We start from the raw sequence: 21,720 nt of genomic DNA on the forward strand, positions 1-21,720 counted from the left end.
ATACTATACCACATATCCACAAGTATGGCTAAATTTATTAAAAACTGACATTCACTGCTGGTGGAAGCATAAATTGGGGTATCAACACTTAGGAAAACTGTTTGGCAGCATTCCCTGGAGTTGAACACAGGCATGCTCTATGAGCCAGCGTTCGCTCCCCAGGTATATACACAACCCAACTGCACGCATGCATTCACTAGAAGACCTGCGCGGGGACGTTCCCAGTAGACCCAAGCTGAAAACGACCTACATGTCCATCAACAGCAGAATGAATAAAAAATAAACTGTGATCTGCTTATGCAACAGAATGCCACACAGTAATGAGAATGAACACATTTAACACACAAATGCAGAAGAATCTCATAAGCAAATTGTTGTTGAAGAAATCAGCCGGAACAGTGCACATACTATGGGATACCACTCATATAAAGTTCAAAAACAGACACAAGCCATCCATGCTGTTAGAAGTTACAACAGTGGTTACCCTCAGAGGGTAACCAAAAGAAGGCAGGATGGAGAATGCCAGGGTACTGTAATGTTCTGCCCTTTTCACTTTGTAAATATCATCACACTGCACATTTAGGTCCTATACACTTTTCTATAACTGTTACATCTCAGCATAAAGTTTAATTAAATTTACATAAATAGTAAAGTAATTAAGGATTTGTAGGGACAGGATTTGGAGCTGGGACTGCTTCAAAATAATCCTAGAGAGTCCAGAAAAGAATTCCTCTTGTTTGTCATGAAGGTGGTGGGGATAATGGTGGTATGTGTAGGGACTCAGGGTCCCCATCATATGAATAGTGTAAGGTTGTGGCAGGTGAAGAGGTCAGATAAATAAAACGGGATAAAAAAAATCCACTAAATTCCAAATATTGACGATAATTTCATCCAGGGTCTGTGTGTATGCGTGCACATGTTGCGCTGATTTTGGTGCTGATTTTCCTGTTCTCTATACAAACAGGTATAAACTGCTAACAAGGCTGAGTGTGTTCACTTTCCCAGGAAGGTTCCAACTTCATTTCATCAATGGACTTTGGTTCTAGTTGTAGAACTCAGGCATCAGAGAACAGGTGGGTGAAGCCTTTTGAGGACAGTGCAGTGCTCAGGACACTGGAAATCATACCGCATAGCTACTACCGACTTGAAAAAGAGATTGGATGATTCCAAGGAATCATCATGGGGCCTTAGAGGTGAACACAATCTTTAAGATGACCAGAGTTGTCTTTAGACATGTAAATAGCTTTTGTATGGAAGGAGCAAAGGATTTTGCACGGTCCATGAGGACACAATGGGAGAGACTGCAGCTCATAGGAAGAAAGAACAAGGGGCTCTGTCAGGACCTACTGAGTTCACTGGATGACTTCAAGCACAATCTAGAGAAATCCTTGGTGGGGATGCTGTGTTGGGAATTTATGAATGCAAGCCCTGCATGTGTGGTTGGCTGGATCATTCTAGAACAGTGGCTCCCAGTTGCAGTTCAGGAGTTTAGCGGTGCCAAGACATTTTTGGTGGTTCCACCTTGTGGCGGCAGCAGTTCCAGGCATCTAGTGGGAAGGGGCCAGAGATGCTGCTAAATCAACTGCAAGGCTCAGGACCACCCTCATGCACAACAAAGAACTGTCTGCTAAATGTCAATGGTGCTGGAGCTGAGACAGGAGGGGACGGTAGGATTTCCTCGGTAATCTCTAGAATTTGTTTTGCCACAGAAACTTACACTTTGGAACAATAAATTTCTTGCATGCGTCTCAGATGTTAAGTGACGAATGAATTACAGATACTCAAAATTCCCTTTATCGTTAACTTGCTTTTGTTGTCTTTACTTCCAGGTCTTACTTAGCATCTAAAATGTCACAAAGGTTTTGTCAACACTCATAGTGTCTTTTCATTTTTTTTGTCAACACATTTTATTGTCAACACTCATAGTGCTGTGAAGATCCAATGTTGTCTGCGTGCTGGAATGAAGTATGTTGTTGAATTCTACCCACTATGTTTTTAAGTTCATCCTTCGGTTAAGTTTGTAAAACAGTCAGCAAGCACACCTCAACCCAGTTTTATGCTGTGAAATAAAAATAACCAAGCCATCAACCTTGTCTGCGAACAATACGTCAACAGTCAGAAAAAGCAACTCTTCTTGTAAACAGCATATTAAGTCATTATTCTATGACATAAGGATTGTTGCTTCTGTAGGATATTATCTAGCTATGTAAAAACAAAGCATATTATTTGTTATTAGAGTTAAAATAGTCTCTCATTATGCACAGTTTGATATCAATGACATAAATGCAATTATGTTGCAATCAAGTAAAATGGCATTGTTGGCAGGTTCCACTTATCATTTCTAAATTATGCCACTGGCAAAAGTCAAGCATTTATTAGTGCTACCGCAAAGCCAATCAAATAGCCTATTCACACGGTCCCCTTTGGTGTTTCTCAAAAGTTGTGTTCACACCTGGGGAGTGTCATTAATTCATGGTGCTATTTTTCAGTTTGCCCTCCTCAAGAACTGCTCGCCCGCCGCCAGCCCACCAAGACTGGGGTTTATCTTTCTAGAGTTTAATGGGACCCAAATTCACTTTCGTTGAAACTCAGTCTCTGTTAACTTCTTTATTCATCAGAATTTTCTACTTCTTACATATTCTTCAATTATCAGGCTGACAAGGAAATGACACCATTGTGAAAACGCCACCAGGTAAAATGTTCAGTTCCAGTTCATTCCATTCCCCCAGTTAACTGGGTAAAGCAGCAAGAGACCTAAAAGAATTCAGTTTCTTGAAAGCCTTTTTAAAATATATTACTTACTTTCAAGGCTTAATAAGTATACCAATACAAATTACAGCCAACACTGTGTAGTACTTACCACAGGCCAGTCACTGTGCTTTATACGTATTAATTCATTTCATCGTCATTGCAAACAAGGAAAAAGCTACTGTTTTCCTCTTCACTTTACTGAGAAAGTATTAACTTATAATTGATTATTGAATTAAAATTATAAATAAATGATTCATCGAAGGGAAATAAACGCTAAGTTCCAGTGGAGCTCTGAACCCAGCACTCTGACCCCACTCATTTAACCTCTGTGGTGTCTGTATGGCCATGGTAGAGTTTATGTTTATGTGCGATAGCTTCTTAACGATCTAATAGGTTGTGTCAAGACTACCATGAGGGACATGAATTTACACTGAAGAACACATGAATAAATAAATGTAAGAAACTGGGTCCAGGGTGGGTTCTGGGAAAGTGGAGGAGGTGGTTTAGGGTCTGAGCTCAGTTAATATGGGGGCTTTAAAACTGTTGCAGTTTTCCCTCTGATAGTACTACCAGTACATACAAATTGGGAGAAATAGAAAAGTACATACAAGGAGGAATTTAAAATTACCAATTAGCTTTGCGCAGTGGCAGTATCGTAGCCAATGAGGTTTATCCGAGGCGCGATTATTGCTAATTAAAATTACCAATTATTCCATTAGTAACATTTTAACCAATGTTTTGCCAGTCTCTTTCTATATCTTTCTATATATATCATATTAATGCACTAAAAAAATTAAAGGCAGTTTATATTATAGTAGTTACATGGATTCTCCAACAGAAGCCTCTAAACCTCACATCTCTAGGCTATAGTTTCCTTATCTGCAAAATGGGTATCACATTAGAACTTACACCCACTGAAGCACAGGGGATGTTTCATGTAAAATGCTAAGTCTGATGCCTGGCATATAGCAAGCACACCCCCAGGTTAGGTACTGTTACATTTTCAGCTGTATGCAGCATTTTAACCGGCCTTCCTACTCAAGTTTAGACTGTTTCCTCACTTTCATTAAGTATTCTTCAAAAGCACTTTGTAAAGGTGTGTTATGGACTTGGTTGTAGTCTTCTAATTTTTTTTCCTCGGGATAAAATTCCACAGGTAAAATGGCTGTTTCCAAGGACACAAATATGAATATGTTGAGACTTTCATTGCATATTTCCAGATTATGCAAATAATATTTCCATCTTCGTAGATCGATATTGAGAAAGGGCATGCCGTTTACATTGTTATCTGGGGTATGAGAATGTATGAATCTGTGGGATTAAGGTATTATGTTTATTAAAGTATTATATTTATTTGCCAATTGAATTAACTTAAGAATGGTGACATTTTAATTAGACTGATTTTATACTAATGAATCTGAAATTTTTATATGTATGTTAAGCATTCCTGTTTCTTTTGTGAATTCCCTATTCATGTCCTTTGTCTGTGTTTGCACCAGGGCATTCATGTCTTACTCTTCCAAAAACGTGCTTTTGGTTTTCACTTATTAATTCATGGGATCAACAAGTATTGATTATTGGCACCCCCTCTAAGCCAGCTGTATAACTTGTTACACAGACTATGATGTATTTTGTTTTCATTTGCTTTCATATTTTGTACATAATAGTTTTGATATATAGATATTTTTAGTTCTTTGGTAACTGAATGTATCAATGCTCTCCTCTGGTTTCTAACTTTGATGCCAGGCTTTAAAAGGCCTTACTTAGAGCTGTATAATATAGTCATATATGTCTTCCTAATTTTTTAATGACTTTGTTTCCATATTTAAATATTTAAACTATCTGGAATTTATTTCATGGTCAGTTATGACGTGGGAATCTAATGTAATCACATTTTCCTTCTAAGCAGCCAGTTGTTCATTTTCTCTATAAGAAAATTTCTTGACCTCTTTATTTCCTGATTATTTCTTTTCCTACATCTACCCTATTCCCTTCTCTAGCATTTTGTTGTTGTTATTAAAGCTGTGGGGGGTAAGGGTAGAGAGAGGAGAGAGAAAATCTTTTTTTTTTTTTTTTTTAGAATTTATTTATTTATTTGACAGAGAGATAGAGAATGAGCACAAGTAGGTAGAGCAGCAGACAGAGGGAGAGGGAAAGTTGTGCTCTCCGCTGAGTAGGGAGCCCGAGCGACCAGGGGCTCGATCCTACTGGGATCGTAACTCGAGCCAAAGGCAGCCACTTAACTGACTGAGCTACCCTGAGAGAGAGAGAGAGAGAGAGAGAGAGAATCTTAAGCAGGCTCCTTGCCCAGCATGGAGCCCAACAAGGAGCTTGTTCTCACAACCCTGAGATCATGACCTGAGCCAAAACCGAGTTGGATGCTTAATCACTGAGACTCCCAGGTACCCCTAGAATTTTTATTGTAGGTATATTAAAACTCCTTACTCAGTCCTTCATTACTTATCTTTTAAAATTTTTTCACAGTGTTCTCATCTCTTTAGTCCTTGCCTCTGAAACTTGGATTAATTCCAACAGTTATCATTTACTCCACTGACTGAATGTCCTGCAATAGCAAATCTGATCTTCATTTAGGTTTTAAAAAATGGCAATCAATTCTTCTTCCATGCTATGTTTTCTGAACTCAGATTGTTCTTCACAACCACCTTATTTCTTTTTTTTAAGTTTATTTATTATTATTAATTTTTCAGTAGTCTCTGAACCGGACATGGGGCTCAAACTTATGATCCCAAGACCAAGAGTTGCATCCTCTTTCAACTGAGCCAGCCAGGTGCTCCCCACCTTGATTATTTTTAAACTTGACAACTTCTCTATTGTGTTAAGATCACAAATTAAAAACTTGAAAGTTTTTAGTGCAGTCCAGTAACTAAAGCTCATAGGAAGACATCAGCTCTGGTTCTTCAGCACAGCCCCCTTCCTTCAAACAGCAATATCTTTTCCTGTGTCTAATGGATTCTGCCTGTTTGCTTATCCTTAAAGAGGCATTTGTGCTTGTTCACTTCTGGGAATTGAGGTGGTTTCTGTCCAAGATTGCTTGCATCCTAGTCTAAATCTTTCAGATCCAGATAATAAGTGAAATGAAAATTTGTGTGCTAATGCAATTTTATTTGGAGTATAAATACTGAATGGCCTGGGTCACTAAAGCCAGAGATGGTCACAGCAGGAAGGATAGTCTCCAGGCTGGAGCTGAGCTTTCATGTTTGCTGGTCAGCCCAGAATTAGCTGCATCAATGCCTCAATTTTTGGTTTGGCACGCTTGTCTTCCTGAGGAGCCAGATGAAACTCTTTTGTCTGTCTTTAGTATAAGCCAGGGAAAACCAGCCCTGGCCCACTGAGTGTGACATGCCATCACCTCGCTAGCCTGTGCCAGACCATCACACCACCAATCCTCCTACATGAGGGCGGGGAAGGGAGATCGACCAAGAACCATGCCCCCTGACTTCCCAGTCTACTCGTGAATAGCCTTGATTCCTATCAGTCCACTCATTTGATTCCCCTTGTGCTATCACTGACAAACTGGCAAAGTGCAGCCACTCCTTCATACTCTCCACTCAGTTTCTAGTATTTCTTTTTGACTATTTTATACTCAATCAAGTGGAAATCTAGGGAAGTGGTAGACTTGTCTGGACTTCATTAGCTGCTGCTGCTTCTTCTTTCTTCTTTCTTCTTCTTCTTTCTTCTTCCTTCTTCTTCTTCTTCCTCCTCCTCCTCTTCCTTCTTCTTTCTTCTTCTTCTTTTTTTTTTTTTTTTTTTTTTTTAATGTTTTGTTTTTTTTTTTAAGATTTTATTTATTCATTTGACAGAGAGAGAGGGAACACAAGCAGGGCAAGTGGGAGAGGGAAAAGCAGGCCTCCCCACCGAGCAGGAAGCCCAATGTGGGGCTCTAACCCAGGACCCTGGTATCATGACCCAAGCTGAAGGCAGATGCTTAATGACTGAGCCACCCAGGCACCCCCAGCTCCCTCCATTAGCTTCGTATCTCTTCTTAGCTTCTTCTTAGCTTCTCTTCTTATCTCTTCTTAGCTTCTTATTCCTCAGTTCCCTTCCAGCCTGCACTTAGGAAATGCTAGTACAAATGGGGAGAACGCCACTGCCAATTTTCTCTAAGAACACAAGGAAAATTAGCTTCTTTACTTAAGGAAACTAACCACAGGATTTTTCTACTCTAAGCATGGAGAACTTCATATGCTTTTTTTTCTTTCTCTTTTCTTAAGTGAGAGCAATAACGCAGAGAAACTCAGAAAAGAGGTGTAGTGGGAATTTCACACACCTTTCTAATTCACTTGTCAGAGACAGAAATTAAGTCCATTTTTTTCAGCGTTAGCAGGTAGAACATTATTTTGTCTGGCTGAGACAAAAAGGTTACCACCAGGTACTAAAAATACACAAGTCCTCTGGTTTTTTTATTCACTGATAGAATTCAGGCTGAATTTCTTAAAAATTATGAAAGTAGTCCAAGTATAAGATTACCAAAGAAATGAGAAGAATTAAGAAGGCACATACCTAAATGTATTTGGCATTTCTTTCTAATTAAAACTTGCAAGAAAACAATTACTTGCCTCCTTGGTTGCATTTTTCAGGTTTGACTGTTTTAATAAAAAAAATTGTACCAGTTAAATAAAAAAGGAAAACTCACGATTGTGATATGAATCTCTCAAGCAAAGCCTGTACTTTGCTTCTTCATCTCTAATTCCCTTTTCAATTCTCAGCTCATGATATAATAGCTCTAGAAGCTCTGGATGGAAAGGCACATTGAAGAGAAGGGGTTTATTTTTATTTTTTAAATATTTTAAAAGATATTTTGTTTAATTATTTGAGAGAGAGAAAGCAGAGTGAGAACACAAGTTGGAGGGGCAGGGAGAAGCAAAGGGAGAGGGAGAAGCAGGCTCCCCACTGAGTAGAGAGCCCAATGAGGGGCTCGATCCCAGGACCCTGTGATCAGGACCTAAGCCGAAGGCAGATGCTTAACTGACTAAGCCACCCAGGCACCCTGAAGAGAAAGTTTTTAAATGAGTCTTGATGAGCAAACTGTTGTAGTTAGTTCACCATTTACTCTTCCAGGAGCAAGCATTTCTCAAGCAAGCAGCCAAGTTCTGGTCCCAGCATTGTTTTACACAGGGACTCCTTTCCTCCAGTCCTCCCCCGCCACAACCCCCCTGACACACAGCAGCCAGAGCACTCACTTCAGAGAACAGATCTGTTCATATTACTCTTCAGTTTGTTTTGGTTTTGTTTTTGTTTTAATACTCTTATAATGGAAAGGCAGGAAATCCAGTCTCTAAAATGTTCCATATTCAAGTGCTTTATGAATTGGCTTCAACTTCATTACTCCTAGGGGGACTTCCCTGGGCCCTGCTGATATATGCTAGCTACTCTGCTCCTTCACGGTGTTATTTCTTTCCTTTCTAACAGACCCAGCATGCCCCCAGCTGGGTTCTGCTGGGATTGAATCCACTTGTGAGCCTGGTAGCCAGCAGAAGAAGTGAGTAGACTCCAGGGATGTGCTTGCTGCCATGCTGGAAAGGATTTCAGTAGTATCCCCTTGCATGAGGAAGCACCAGCTCCCAAAAGGAAGGGGTGTGCTGCCCCTGAAGCTCTGAGATTTCAGGGGAGACCACAGAGCCAGATTCCCCAGGATATGCACCCTCAGTCCTTATTCCTTGTTTCAGGGTCCCAGGTTTTCCTAGCCAGGGGAAGGTGATGTAACAGGTCTGCCTTGGCTGGCAATGTTCGTGTCCTTTGGGATCTGGATTCTAACTATCAACTCTTGTATCTGCCCCTCAGCTGAGCTGCTGTCACTGAAGGAGCATAGAGCCTGCTACATAATACGTGCTATTTGTAAATAAAAATTAAATGAATGGCACTGAATAGCAGTAGTTTGGAAAACCACAGAAGTCATTAAAAAGCTTAGTTGTTGGACCTAGAGGATATTACACTAAGTGACAGAGAAGGACAAATACCATGTGATTTCACTTATACGTAAAATCCAAGAAACAAAACAAATGAAAAAACAAACACACAAAAAACCAGAAGCAGACCCATAAATACAGAGAACAAATATGGTTGCCAGAGGGGAGGAGGATGAGGGGCTGGACAAAATGGGTGAAGGAGACTGGGAGACACAACCTGCAGTTATGGAAGGAGTAAGGTATGGAGATAAAAGGCACAGCATTGGGAAGAGAGCCCATGGAACTGTACGACGGCAGCTACTGTTGCGGTGAGCTCCACATCACGTGCAGAGTTCTCAGATCACTGTGTTGTGCACCTGAAACTAATATAACACTGTGTGTCAACTGTACTTCAATTAAAAAAAAAACCCTTAGTTTTGTATTATTCCTAAACAGGGCAGAGAAAGTAGATTAGAATTCAGGATCAATTTTCCTAGAATAGACTCTTTTGCTTTCATTTTCTCTTGTTATCTGGTAAATCGTAACCATAGATTATGAAACAGACTATGTCTCTTATATTGTTTCTCTTGCCTTTTATAAAACAAGCTGTAAATAGGATGTATAGAACATTACGTTAAGATTATTTTACATGAAATAAAAGAAAGGGGAAATTTAAGGTTACATTGGTTGGGACCAATTATAAACTGCTTTCTTGATATAATGAGCAGAAAGTTGGATATGTCCAAGTTTAAATTTGCCATTTATTGGAAATCAAAAACTTGATATATTTTAAAAATACTTTAGTAAGCAAATTGATATAGCAGAATAAATAAACAGGAAAACACAGTTTGGGTTTATGGAAAACAATAGGAAGGAATGATATTCAATATGCTTACAGTGATGTTTGGGTACAAAGTCTTATTTGGTAATGAGCTATCATTTCACTCTCAGAATGTTAGCCTTTAGAAATATGTCAGGCATCAATGTCATAAAGTGAATCAGAACCAAATAATTGGGCAAACCTCAAAATGTGAAACCAAGACACTGTATAAAAACCCTTCTGAACCAGAGCAGTTAAAAGTAAAAAGAACAAGTGAGAAAACCACAAGTGAAGGAAAATGGCCCCCACAAACCTCTTAAATGTTCTACATAATCAGATTATTTGCAAATAATAAGATTCATCTCTTCATTTCCAACACCAAAAGCAAAGGCAATAAATACTCAAAACTCCATAGTTTTCTAATTTTACTCCAATTTTCTGTTATCTATGCCCTTGAGATTATATTGATTGTTTTTCTATGGTGGAAATGCTAAAAATGTGCTCCCACGCATCTCTGCCCAACCCTAAGGTTAAGTAATGTAATACTGGTAGCTTGACATCAGCCACAGTGGGAGGCTCTGTATCACAGAAAATGGCAAACACTATAAATCAGAGTTTTTTCTTTGTTAAGAGATCTGGTTGTTAAACATTAACCACAACATCCCGGCAATATTCTTTCTGGCCCTGAATATCTGAGAAAGGTCCCAGTCTGCCCTGATCAATGACTGAAATACAAAATATTTTGGAATTCACACCAGCTGACAGATGGTCTGAGTTCACACTAGCAGTGTTCGATGTGCTCCCTCTTCCCTGATTTCTAGAGCCAAGCACTGCACTGTGCCATGATTGTAAAGAGTAAAAAACTGTGATCCAGCAATTCCACTTCTGGGTATTTATCCAAAGGAAATGAAATTACTATCTTGAAAAGGCACCTGAACTCCCCCATGTTCACTGCAGAATTATTTACAATGGTCAAGACATGAAAACAACCTAAATGTCCATCAACAGATGATTGGATGAGCCAAATGTGTGTGAGAGAGAGAGAGAGATGCACATATCTCACATTTGGAATGCAATGCAATATCATCTGGCCATAAAAAGGAAAGAACTCCTGCAATTTGCAACAATATAGATAGACCTTGGAGCATTATGCTAAGTGAAATAAATCAGACAGAGAAAGACAAATACTGTATGATCTCACATACATGTGTAATCTTAATTAAAATTTTTTAAACAGTTGAACTTAGAACAGACTGGTAATTGCCAGAGATGGGGATGGGCAAAGTGGGTTTAAAGGGGCTCAAAAGGTACAAACTGCCAGTTATAAAATAAATAAGTTCTGGGAATATAATGTGCAGCATGATGACTATAGTTAATATTGTATATTTGAAAGTAAGAACAGATCATAAAAGTTCTCATCACAAAAAAATAAATTGCAACTGTGGTAATGGATGTTAACTAAAAGTATTGTGGTGATCGTTGCAATATATACATATATCAAATCATTATGTTGTGTACCTGAAACTAGTACAATGTCCTATGTCAATTATATCTCAACTTCAAAAAAAAAAAGAGCGGAAATTTTATTCTAATCACAAGAATCAGTTCTGTTCCCTATCCCACACCTGTTATCAGTAAGTCTTCTCTTTCTGTTGTGTCTACTCCAAGACTGTGGTATCATTGTGCTGCATAGAAAGCAGAGGGAAGACTAAAGATAACTTTCATCTTGGGATGTTAGTTGTCGACGAAAGCATAGAGAAAGGATGAGGACAGGATGCTTTAACTGCTGTTCTGTCTCCTCCAGCAGGAGTTGCTGGGAGTGAGTTTTTCCTGAAAACACCCAAAGGCAACAATCTGCCACAGTAAAACCCTTTTTCTTGTGAAGTCCAGCCAGTTTAGCATACATGGAAAACATCCTGGTTTCTTTATTCATGATGGCTAATTTTGCATACTTATTTTACCACCTGCCAAGCAATAACCATGGCCTTATTAAACTAAAGGACGTTCAACTCTCTCCTGATCTGTGTTTTACGTGTTAGTTTGTCATAATAAAACTCCCCACACTAAAAAACTAGGTTTATCTCAAAGCCATCCATCTAGGGCCTAGGTAAATAACATTTTGTTCACATAGTTTCTCTCTAAACCCAGGCTGCTTCCAAAATAAAACAATTTTATTTTACTAGCATACTTCTGTTCTTCCCACCAGCAAGATAAATCCACAGCCTAATGTTAAATTAACATTGGCTGTTAACAGTATTGGAGGGGTGGTGCCTGGGTGGTGGACTTGGTTGGGCATCTGACTCATGGTTTCAGCTTTGGTCATGATCTTGGTGATGTGGGATCGAACACCGTGTGGGGGGGCTCTGTGCTCACCATGGAGTCTCCTTGAGATTCTCTCTCACTTTCCCTCTACCCTCCAATTTGTGCACACACTCTCTCATTCCCTCTCTCTCAAATAAATAAATAAATCTTTTTTAAAAAAGTATTGGGACAGTTGGGGCTGAGGAGGGAGGGCAGGGGAATGTAAAGTGCACTAAATTCCTTGTCAAGCAATGGAAGGAGTCTGAAATTCATAATTAATTCTTACTCTAATTTTAGATATGTTAATTAGATTTGTTCGGGTCCCATGAACAGGGAAATGATGATGCTAGAACTTATTTATTTATGATGTAGCAGAAGTAAAGTATACACCAGTACTATAGGAAATAGCAAGTAATTAAAGATAATTCTGAACCCACTCTTAAGAGAATTTATGAATGTTCGAGGTGTACGCCAAAGAGGTGTTCATTTTTCTCCTGAAGACATTAGAGAAACTTCTAGAACATAAGTGCCTTCGTGTGTGAAAAGACAAAAGACACAGATCAACAGATATCAGGATTCTAATGATTTAACCTGGATATCATTTAAGTGATAAAAAGAACTTCAGTGACACAACAAAAGTGAATCACGTATCCATAGTTATATGTACTCAGTCAAGAAATTACTATTTCCCACTAAACAAACACAATTTCAGATTGATGACAATTCACACAAGAATAGAGTTATTCTTAAAAAAAAAAAAAAGAAAGAAAAAAGGAATCTCTGCATTTGATATTTGCAGAAACATTACTGACTATAGAATAGAATTGTATACCAGACTAAAGGGATCTTGGGAGCTCACAAGTTGCTACTTTTTGGTTAATGAACAGCAAGATGACTCCATTACTAAAATAGATTGTATTTTCAAATGGATGCTAATTTCTTATGTAATGGTGAAGGATTAAATGCATTCCTCTTAAAATTAGAAGGAAGAGGAGCCAGCTGGGCTTCCTACAATTCAACTCCATTGTGATATTAGGTTCTCAGAGACAGCACCCAGACTCCATCCCACAAGACTGCCCTCATTTGAAATGTCAAGGCAAGTCCAGGCTGTTCCCTGGACCAAAAGGCCAAGTAGAAGATTCCAATGACTTCCTCCTTGGGTTCAATTAGTTGGGCTCATAGGCCTCCAAGAAACATTTTACTGAACTGATTACCATTTATTATAAAAGGATATAACTCAGGAACAGCCAGATGGAGAGTTTCATAGAGCAGAGTACGAGGAAATGACAGGGAGTGTCCATGCCCTCCCCCACCATACTACTCTCTCAAATCTACACGTATTATATTCACTAAACTGGAAGTTCTCCAAAACCCATCATTTTAGGCTTTTATGGAGGCCTCATTCAAATAGGTATGTTTGATTAAGTCACTAGCCATTGGTGACTGAACTCAACTTTCAGTCCCTCTCCCCTCCCAGAAGATAGGGCAACCTCTAATCACATAGTTGGCTCTTCTGGCAACCAGCCCCCATCCTTAGGTACTTTCCAAAAGTCACCTCATTAACATAAACCCAGTCATGGTGGGAGGGGCTTCTTATGAATAACAAGACACCCATTTGCCCTTCTTGGCTTTGAAGTGATTTCAGAAACTGAAGACAGGACACCAAGTATTATGACAAAAAATGCTCCCATGGCTCTTTTTTTTTTTTTTTTTTTTGACAGAGAGAGAGATCACAAGTAGGCAGAGAGGCAGGCAGAGAGAGAGGAGGAAGCAGGCTCCCCGCGGAGCAGAGAGCCCGATGTGGGGCTCAATCCCAGGACCCTGAGATCATGACCTGAGCCGAAGGCAGCGGCTTAATCCACTGAGCCACCCAGGCACTCCTGCTCCCATTGCTCTTAACACTCAGGAAATTCCAAGGGTTTTGGGAACTGTGAGCCAGGAAACATGGGGCTAAAACCAAATAATATTAAAAATACATATGTGGTCATTTAGATGATTTATAATACATATTTTCTGTAAATCACAACATTCCATTTTCCTTTCTGAGCCTGAAGGGAACTACTTACACAAGTTATTTTATTTTTTAACGTGGTCTTATGAGAAAAACATGGTCTCTTGGATTTAGACATGAATTTAAAACTCAGATTTAAATTTTTTAAATTCAGGGACGCCTGGGTGGCTCAGTGAGTTAAGCCGCTGCCTTCGGCTCAGGTCGTGATCTCGGGGTCCTCAGATCGAGCCCCACATCAGGCTCTCTGCTCAGCAGGGAGCCTGCCCCCCCCACCATCTGCCTCTCTGCCTACTTGTGACTTCTCTCTCTCTGTGAAATAAATAAATAAAACCTTTAACTAACTAATAAATTTTTTTAATTCAAGACTGCACTTAACTAGCAAAATGGAGCTCAGCTAGTAGTTAATATACATTATCTAGTTGATAAAAACCATTTAAGATATCCCACTCAAGAATTCTTTCACAATGTGTATATATATCAAATTACCTTGTACACTTTAAATATATTTCAATTTTATTTATAAATTATATCTCAGTAAAGGTGAAAAAAATTAAACTTTGGATGGTTAAATATCTATATCTATAGGTATAGATATAGATATATTTCCCACAGAAGAAGAATGGACTACAGTTAAATAATTTCTGCTGAAATTTCCTGGGTCACCTTGCATAGGTAGAACTCTAGCTAGTGATGCGATCAAAACTAAATACCAATCTGTATACTAGCATGGGAGTTAATCATTAAATTCATAGCAGAATTTACGTAGGTAGTCCTAGTTACAAATTGGTCACTTTGTTCTTGGGGATGAAAAGTGATGGTCCACTAAAAAAGCTGATTTCGTGTCATTGGTTAGAAAAAAAAATATGAAGCTGCAGTTTCAAACCCTATCTTTAAACCCTAGTAAAAATGAGGTCTTATTAAAATGAGTACTTTCTAAAAAGTACTTTTTTTTGGCATGTATATAGCACATTTTGGAGAAAACCTTGCCTCAGAGGTAAAAAGAAGGATCACACCAATCAGTTGGAGCTGACAGGGCGTGAATATATTTATAAAATAGATATTTTGATTCAGAGCATCTAGTTCAATAAATCATTCTGCATAGAAAAAAAATAACAATTATTTGTTGGTCCACTTCTAACATCTTGTCTACTAAATCTGCTTAATAAAAATCTGCAGCCAGGGGCACCTGGGTGGCTCAGTGTGTTAAAGCCTCTGCCTTTGGCTCAAGTCATGATCTCAGGGTCCTGGGATTGAGCCCCGCATCGGGCTCTCTCTGCTCAGCGGAGAGCCTGTTTCCTCCTCTCTCTCTCTCTGCCTGCCTCTCTGACTACTTGTGCTCTCTGTCAAATAAATAAATAAAATCTTTTAAAAAAAAAATCTGCAGCCATACAGAAACAGTAAATATTCTACTAAGAGTAGTGATCTCTGAACCTCTAATTCTACTTTAGGGCAGGGCTCACCTTGTATTCATAGACATGTTTATCGAACACCTACTGCATATTAAATTCTGTGTTAGGAACTGGGGATAGAGCTGTAAGGCTTTTATGGCCTTTATCCTTAAAAATTTACACTGTTCCAGAAAGACAGACATTGAAACAATTATTACAGTGGTGATCGGTGCTACCTACACAGAAGTACAGGCTGCTACTGGAGTGTTACAATAAAGGCTAACCTAATCTAGATGTTCCTATCCAGGAACCGAAGTTTAAACTGAGGTTTGAGGATAACCAGGATAACAGGATAATCTGTTAACTACAGGTTTTGTGATCATAGAACACCCACACAGCAGGAAATATTGAAGAGGAGAAAAAGTAATACAAACGAAGTTTCAGCCTTGCTCATTTTCAGATATCCTGGGCAGTCTGATGATCTAAATTTATTGTACTCGATAGATTTATGGAACATCCTGGACTTGATTTCTTTTCCATCTAAACTTGAGGAATCTACTAAATCAGTACCATTCAAATCATGGTCCGGTTCCCAGCAGCAAATGCTTGTAGGAAATTCAAGTTCTTCATCCATACCTGTGGTAGTTCCCTAGGGTTGTTGTACAATTTACCATAAACTAAATGATTTAAATCAACCTAGAATCTATTCTCTCACAGTTCCAGGAGCCAGAAGTTAAAAATCAAGGTGTTAGCAGGACTGCGCATTCTTGGAAGTCTCTACAGCAGAATCATTCTTTGCCTTTTCCAGCTTCTAATGGCTCTAGGTATTCCTTAGCCTATCACTGCAAACTCCAATTTCTGCCTTCACATGGCTATCTCCCTGGTGTGTCTTTTTTCCTTCAGTGTGTATCTTATAAGGACACTTGTATTTGGATTTAAGAGCTACCCAGATCATCCAGAAAAATCTTGTCTGGAGATCCTTAGTTATACCTGCAAAGACCCTTTATCCACCTAAGGTCTCATTCGCAGATTTCAAGGGAGAGAATGTATGACTATATCTTTTTGGCAGCCATCCTTCAATCAACTATGTCACACATTAAATCAAAGTCTCTGGGTATGGGGCCCAGAGATCTGTGGTTTAATAAATTCTTCAGGTGATTCTTTGGATAAGAAAGTCTGAGAATCACTGGACCGATACCTTCCTGCTCAGCTGGAGTCTAAAATTAGCTTCTCCTAGTCAACCTTTGGCTACTGCTGGTCTCAGAGAAATATCTTTATAGGAAGCATGAAACATTCATTCTACATTATTAAATGATGACCTATTCAAATAATTACTTTCAAAAGAACCCAAGAATTAACCTTTTCCTTTTCTCATAAATAAAAGAACATTTACTTATGGCTTGATGATAATGTCATAATATAAGGGCAAACCATTTTGTACTTAGGGTATCCCTTATCTGCAATGAATATGGAAATCAAATGATAAGAATTTTCAAGAAAACCAGAAGTAAATAGCATCAATTATTATGTCAAGGACATTAAATGTTTAATCATTAGAAACATAAAATTCTCTTGCTTTAGAAAACCATTACCCATCATTCCTAGCAGATATGATAAAAATAGTAAAAACTACAGATGTGAGGTTTTATTTTATTTTAAAGATTTTATTTATTTGACAGATAGACAGACAGATTGACAGACAGATAGATAGACATCACAAGTAAGGCAGAGAGGCAGGCAGAGAGAGAGAGGAGGAAACAGGCTCCCCGCTGAGCAGAGAGCTGGAAGCGGGGCCTGATCCCAGGACCCCAGAATCATGACCTGAGCCAAAGGCAGAGGCTTTAAGCCACTGAGCCACCCAGGTGCCCCCAAATGTGAGATTTTTTTTTTTTAAGATTTATTTATTTATTTGACAGACAGAGATCACAAGCAGGCAGAGAGGCAGGCAGAGAGAAAGGAGGAAGCAGGCCTCCTGCTGAGCAGAAAGCCCAACGCGGGGCTCGATCCCAGGACCCTGGGATCATAACCCCAGCCGAAGACAGAGGCTTTAACCCACTGAGCCACCCAGGCACCCCCCAAATGTGAGATTTTAAAGGTTTATTTTATTTTAAAAAGAAAGAAAAGAATGAAGGTATACTATGTCCTAATCCAATTATCCATAAAGATTTTGCTCTTATTCCAAGGTCAACTCTGTTACCCATTTTATAAATAAGCCAGGTCTAAAGGTTAATTGTATTCTAAAAACCTACAGTAGTCTTAAAATGTCAAATGAAAATCTTTCTAAAATGTCTTCATCTTTACAAGCTCTTAAAGATCCTTGAAGCACTAGTAATGACCTTGCAATGTAGTTAAATTCTATTTACATTTTTCATACAGAAGTATTTAGCTTGCATATGATAGATGATAGATAGATAGATTCAAAACAATCAAGTAAGACTGAAAAATCTAGTCCAAGTATTTTGCAGACGTTCAGAAAAACATGCTAGAAAGAGACATAATGCGTACTTTCTCAGAAACATATACACAGTTGGAAAACACAACCAGTAATCTATAAAACTATACTTTTATAGCTCAGGATTCTTTGGTCTATATAAACCATGGATTTCTGTTCCCTTTCTATTGTAAATGTAAGTGTGTGTGTGAGTATGAATGTGTTCTGTTTCCCTCACTCTAATAAAAATTGGCACTCCTGAAACTTACCATTTACAATCATCTGTGCTTCCACTCACCCCACTGAGGTCTAAGTATTTTCCTTTCACTTGGGACTTACTCTATGGGTAGAATCTGTTTTAATACTCCCAGCTACCTCCCTAGAGTTCTGCCCCAATTTATTCAGTCAACAATTATTCATTTGACACCTATTGTGTGCCAGACACTATGGATATAGAAGCGGATAAGGTGGATGTTCTGCCCACATGGAGACTTCTTTCCTGCTGGGAGGTTGGGGACTGTGGAGGAGAGAGGTGGTAGGGGTGAGGATGAAGGAAAGCACTGGGGATCAAGAATATGATACACTGTGATTACATTCCAGATACTATGTGCCAAGAGTGTAATATATTGTATCTCAAAACCTCACAATAACCCTATGAGGTTGAATATTATACTTCTGCCAGTGAGAAAAATCAGATTCAGTAGAATCAAATAATTGGCCCCAAAACACAAAACTGGTCATTGTTGAGGCCAGGTTTCAAACGAGGTTTCATCTACTCTTGACCATATCATCCACATTGTCCCATATGAAATAGAAACTTCAATACATTCCTCTGCTTCCTCCACCCTCATCCCCTCAACCCCTGCTGTCTTAACACAAAACCGGACTGAGCCACACAGGTACAAATGAAATGGGGGTGCAAACGTGTTCACTTTCTTTATTTGCATAAATCAGTTAGAAATCTGTTTCTCCGGTCTGCCTACTGATGCATTTTAAAACAAACAGCTCCCAGATCTTCTAAGTCCAGCACTGATTTTTCTCTCCATCAATTTCAACTTGTAGTCGAATCACCACCAGGTTAAATCTTAGTAAAGTGAATGTTCTGTCTTCCATCATTGCCTCTGGGGTAGTAAATAAGTGCTAGGGCAGTATATAGGAGCATTACAGCATTGGTAAGCTATATATCTCTTGTCTGAGGTCATGTTTCTGCTGGTGTCTTACTGGCGATATAATTGTCTGGCCTCTTGGTTCAAGGTGTCTAATGCTTCTTGCAAGCAGAGCTCAAAGCTCTTGAGCACCAGCTCCTCCTCTGTTCTCTGGTATTGCCAGTCATCTGGGTTCAGTTTTACACTCCTTCTCATCCCTCACAGAAAGTATAAGCAGCACTCTTTGGTGAAGGCTTTCTCAACAATACTAGTTGACCTCCTCCCCCCAAGTGGCTTATCAACCCTCACTCTTAGCTATCTAGTAGGCTGGCAATTGTTCTAGATTTTGCCTGAGACTTTCCTCTCTGGCTCCTGGGATCTAAGGTAGATCTGAGAGGGTGGAGACACATACATGTATGGGGTCCAAAGAATAAAGTCGCCACACCACTTCTTATTTCTTTTATCTTCTCTTGAAACTCCTCTCCTCTAGCATAGATGTCATTTACTAAGTTTGAAGACTGGGGGAAGAAATATAAACACATTCTCTCAGTTCCTCAAATCCTTTCTAGTCTATTCTATCTCATATCCAACTCAAACTTAGAATCAAGGAGTAAGTCAACTTTGTTAATGATGTGAATTATTTCTACATCAACAGCAGCATTCTGCCTACTCGAAAGATGGGCAGCTATAAAGGGTGGACTGGAAATAGTGCAGTAATTCAGGATTTGAAATATTATTCTGTACTACTAACAACAAGCCATTTAACAGAAGTATAGATTTTAACCATTTCATCCTTCAAGTCAGTGTACATGGGTAGACACAACTATAAAAAGTGAAGCTATGTGCTAGGTATCTGCATAGACTCCATATTTTCTGAAATAGCAACACAGATGTTCAATTAACAGCAAGAGGTAGATCAGGACTAGAAGCCAAAAGAACACTCATATGGTGCAAATTTTGATACTCAATGTAAGAAAACCAGATTTGTCGTGTTAGAAAGCATCTAGAACTTTTCAGAGTGAAACTGGGGATTTTTATAATCTTTTTAAATATCTATCCTCAATTCTAAAAAAGCAGTAAGAGATACAAAAAACAACAACAAAAGAAAACAAAACAGTGGTAGAAATGACAATGGACAGATAACTATTTGAAAGCCTCACTTTGTTCAGAAACAAATAATGATCATTACAAAGGTGGTTACCTTAACAAACTTTAAAAGGCAAATAATTTGAAATAAAAGGAACCGGGGTGTTTAATATGTGGAGTTGCTTAGAAAGTGGTTCAATGCAAATTAGCTGGATAAGTGTTTCCCTAGCAAAGAAGCAATTACATTTAAGAAAATTTTAAAAGGTGGTTACTAAGCAACTACATTCAGCCTACACACATTGTTCATCATCTCTGGTAAATTATAGAAAATGACAGCCTGTCATTATGGAACAGAGACATACAAAATTAGGGCATTGTTATTCTATGTTCCTCCTACAGAAGAAAGATCAATTATATCTCTGGCACCATGATTAGTTTAAATAACTACAATAAGGATTAAATGTTAGTGTGTCATGCTAAAAATGTGTAAAAAGCCCAGGAGTTTTTCAAAGAATGACCCTTGTCAGCAGTTACAACACTTCTTTGACCTGCCTTCACATCATAACTTTCCTATCACAACAAAAAGAGCTCAAAACACTCTACTTGATTGGCAGAATCTTAAGTGAGTCTTTGGTAGAACAGCTCTACAAGAAAGAGACATATATTAGTATTATTTACAACTTAGAATTCTTTATTCCCTCTAAAGTTAATGATATTCTGGGAGTCAGAGCTGTTTTGATGGTGCTGCCTTAAGGACTGCCTAACTATTCCTTTACATGAAAAGATCGGTATGTAGCAGTAGATGAAATCCAAATGCCCCTATCTTAAGAGTATGAGGAAAACACCTCACTTCCTAGGTGACAAAATATTTCTTTTTTTTTAATCTTGCTTTTTAATTTTATTTTTTTTTATTTCTTTTTTCAGCGTAACAGTATTCATTACTTGTGTACCACACCCAGTGCTCCATGCAATAGTGCCCTCCCTAATACCCACCACCTGGTTCCCCCAACCTCCCACCCCCGGCCCCTTCAAAACCCTCAGGTTGTTTTTCAGGGTCCATAATCTCTCATTGTTCCCTCAACTTCCTTCTCCTCTCCATCTCCCCATGTCCCAAAATATTTCTTTTAAAAGAGTATACCACTGAGTTAAAGCCTCTGCCTTGAGCTCGGGTCATGATCCCAGGGTCCTGGGATGGAGCCCCACATGGGGCTCTCTGCTCAGCAGGGAGCCTGCTTCCCATCTCTCTCTGCCTGCCTCTCTGCCTACTTGTGCTCTCTATTAAATAAATAAAATTTAAAAAAAGAAGAGTATGCCACTGAATTTAGTAAACATGTGACCAATATACCAGATAATAATAAGTATTCTAGAATTTTAGGAAAAATCTATTGAATGAATGTATTTTGAAGCTTTGTTCTTTCCCTATTGGCAAAAATAATTCCTGCAGCTGGTTAAAAGCAGATCTCTAAGTTTTCCATTTCCATTTCAATAATGCATTACAAAATAATACATCTTTAGAAATAAAATCTTCTCGTGGCTGCTTCTACATCTCTTCCTAGCCTATAATGATCAATTTCAGAGGGCAATAATGAGCACAGAGTGGCTCTTTCTTACTACTCAGCAACAACCATTTTACACAGTTATTTCTCTCTAATGGTGGCTCTCACTATCACATCAGTAAACATTCTGAGAAAAGAAGAACTTGTTTCTCAGCCCCATTCATTTCACTACATCTTACTGCCACAGAGGACTCTGTTATTGATGTGACCTAGAAAACTGCATAAGAAAGATAAGACCAATGTCAAAACCAATGAATGAACTATAACAGAACAGGAATTGCCAAGCACAGGGCCATTCCAGAGGCTCCCCTGCCTTATCATGGTC

The 21,720-nt window shown here is 38.8% G+C and overlaps 1 non-coding gene across 1 annotated transcript; it reads left to right on the forward strand.

The window, feature by feature from the left end:
- Positions 1–3,384: 3,384 nt before the first annotated feature.
- On the forward strand, positions 3,385–3,521 carry LOC123939417. The gene has a single exon (XR_006817843.1). It is a non-coding gene; the product is annotated as a U4 spliceosomal RNA (small nuclear RNA).
- The last annotated feature ends 18,199 nt before the right edge of the window (positions 3,522–21,720 follow it).

This window comes from Meles meles, chromosome 3, assembly GCF_922984935.1.
Source record: "Meles meles chromosome 3, mMelMel3.1 paternal haplotype, whole genome shotgun sequence".
In the NCBI taxonomy this organism is placed as follows: Eukaryota; Metazoa; Chordata; class Mammalia; order Carnivora; family Mustelidae; genus Meles; species Meles meles.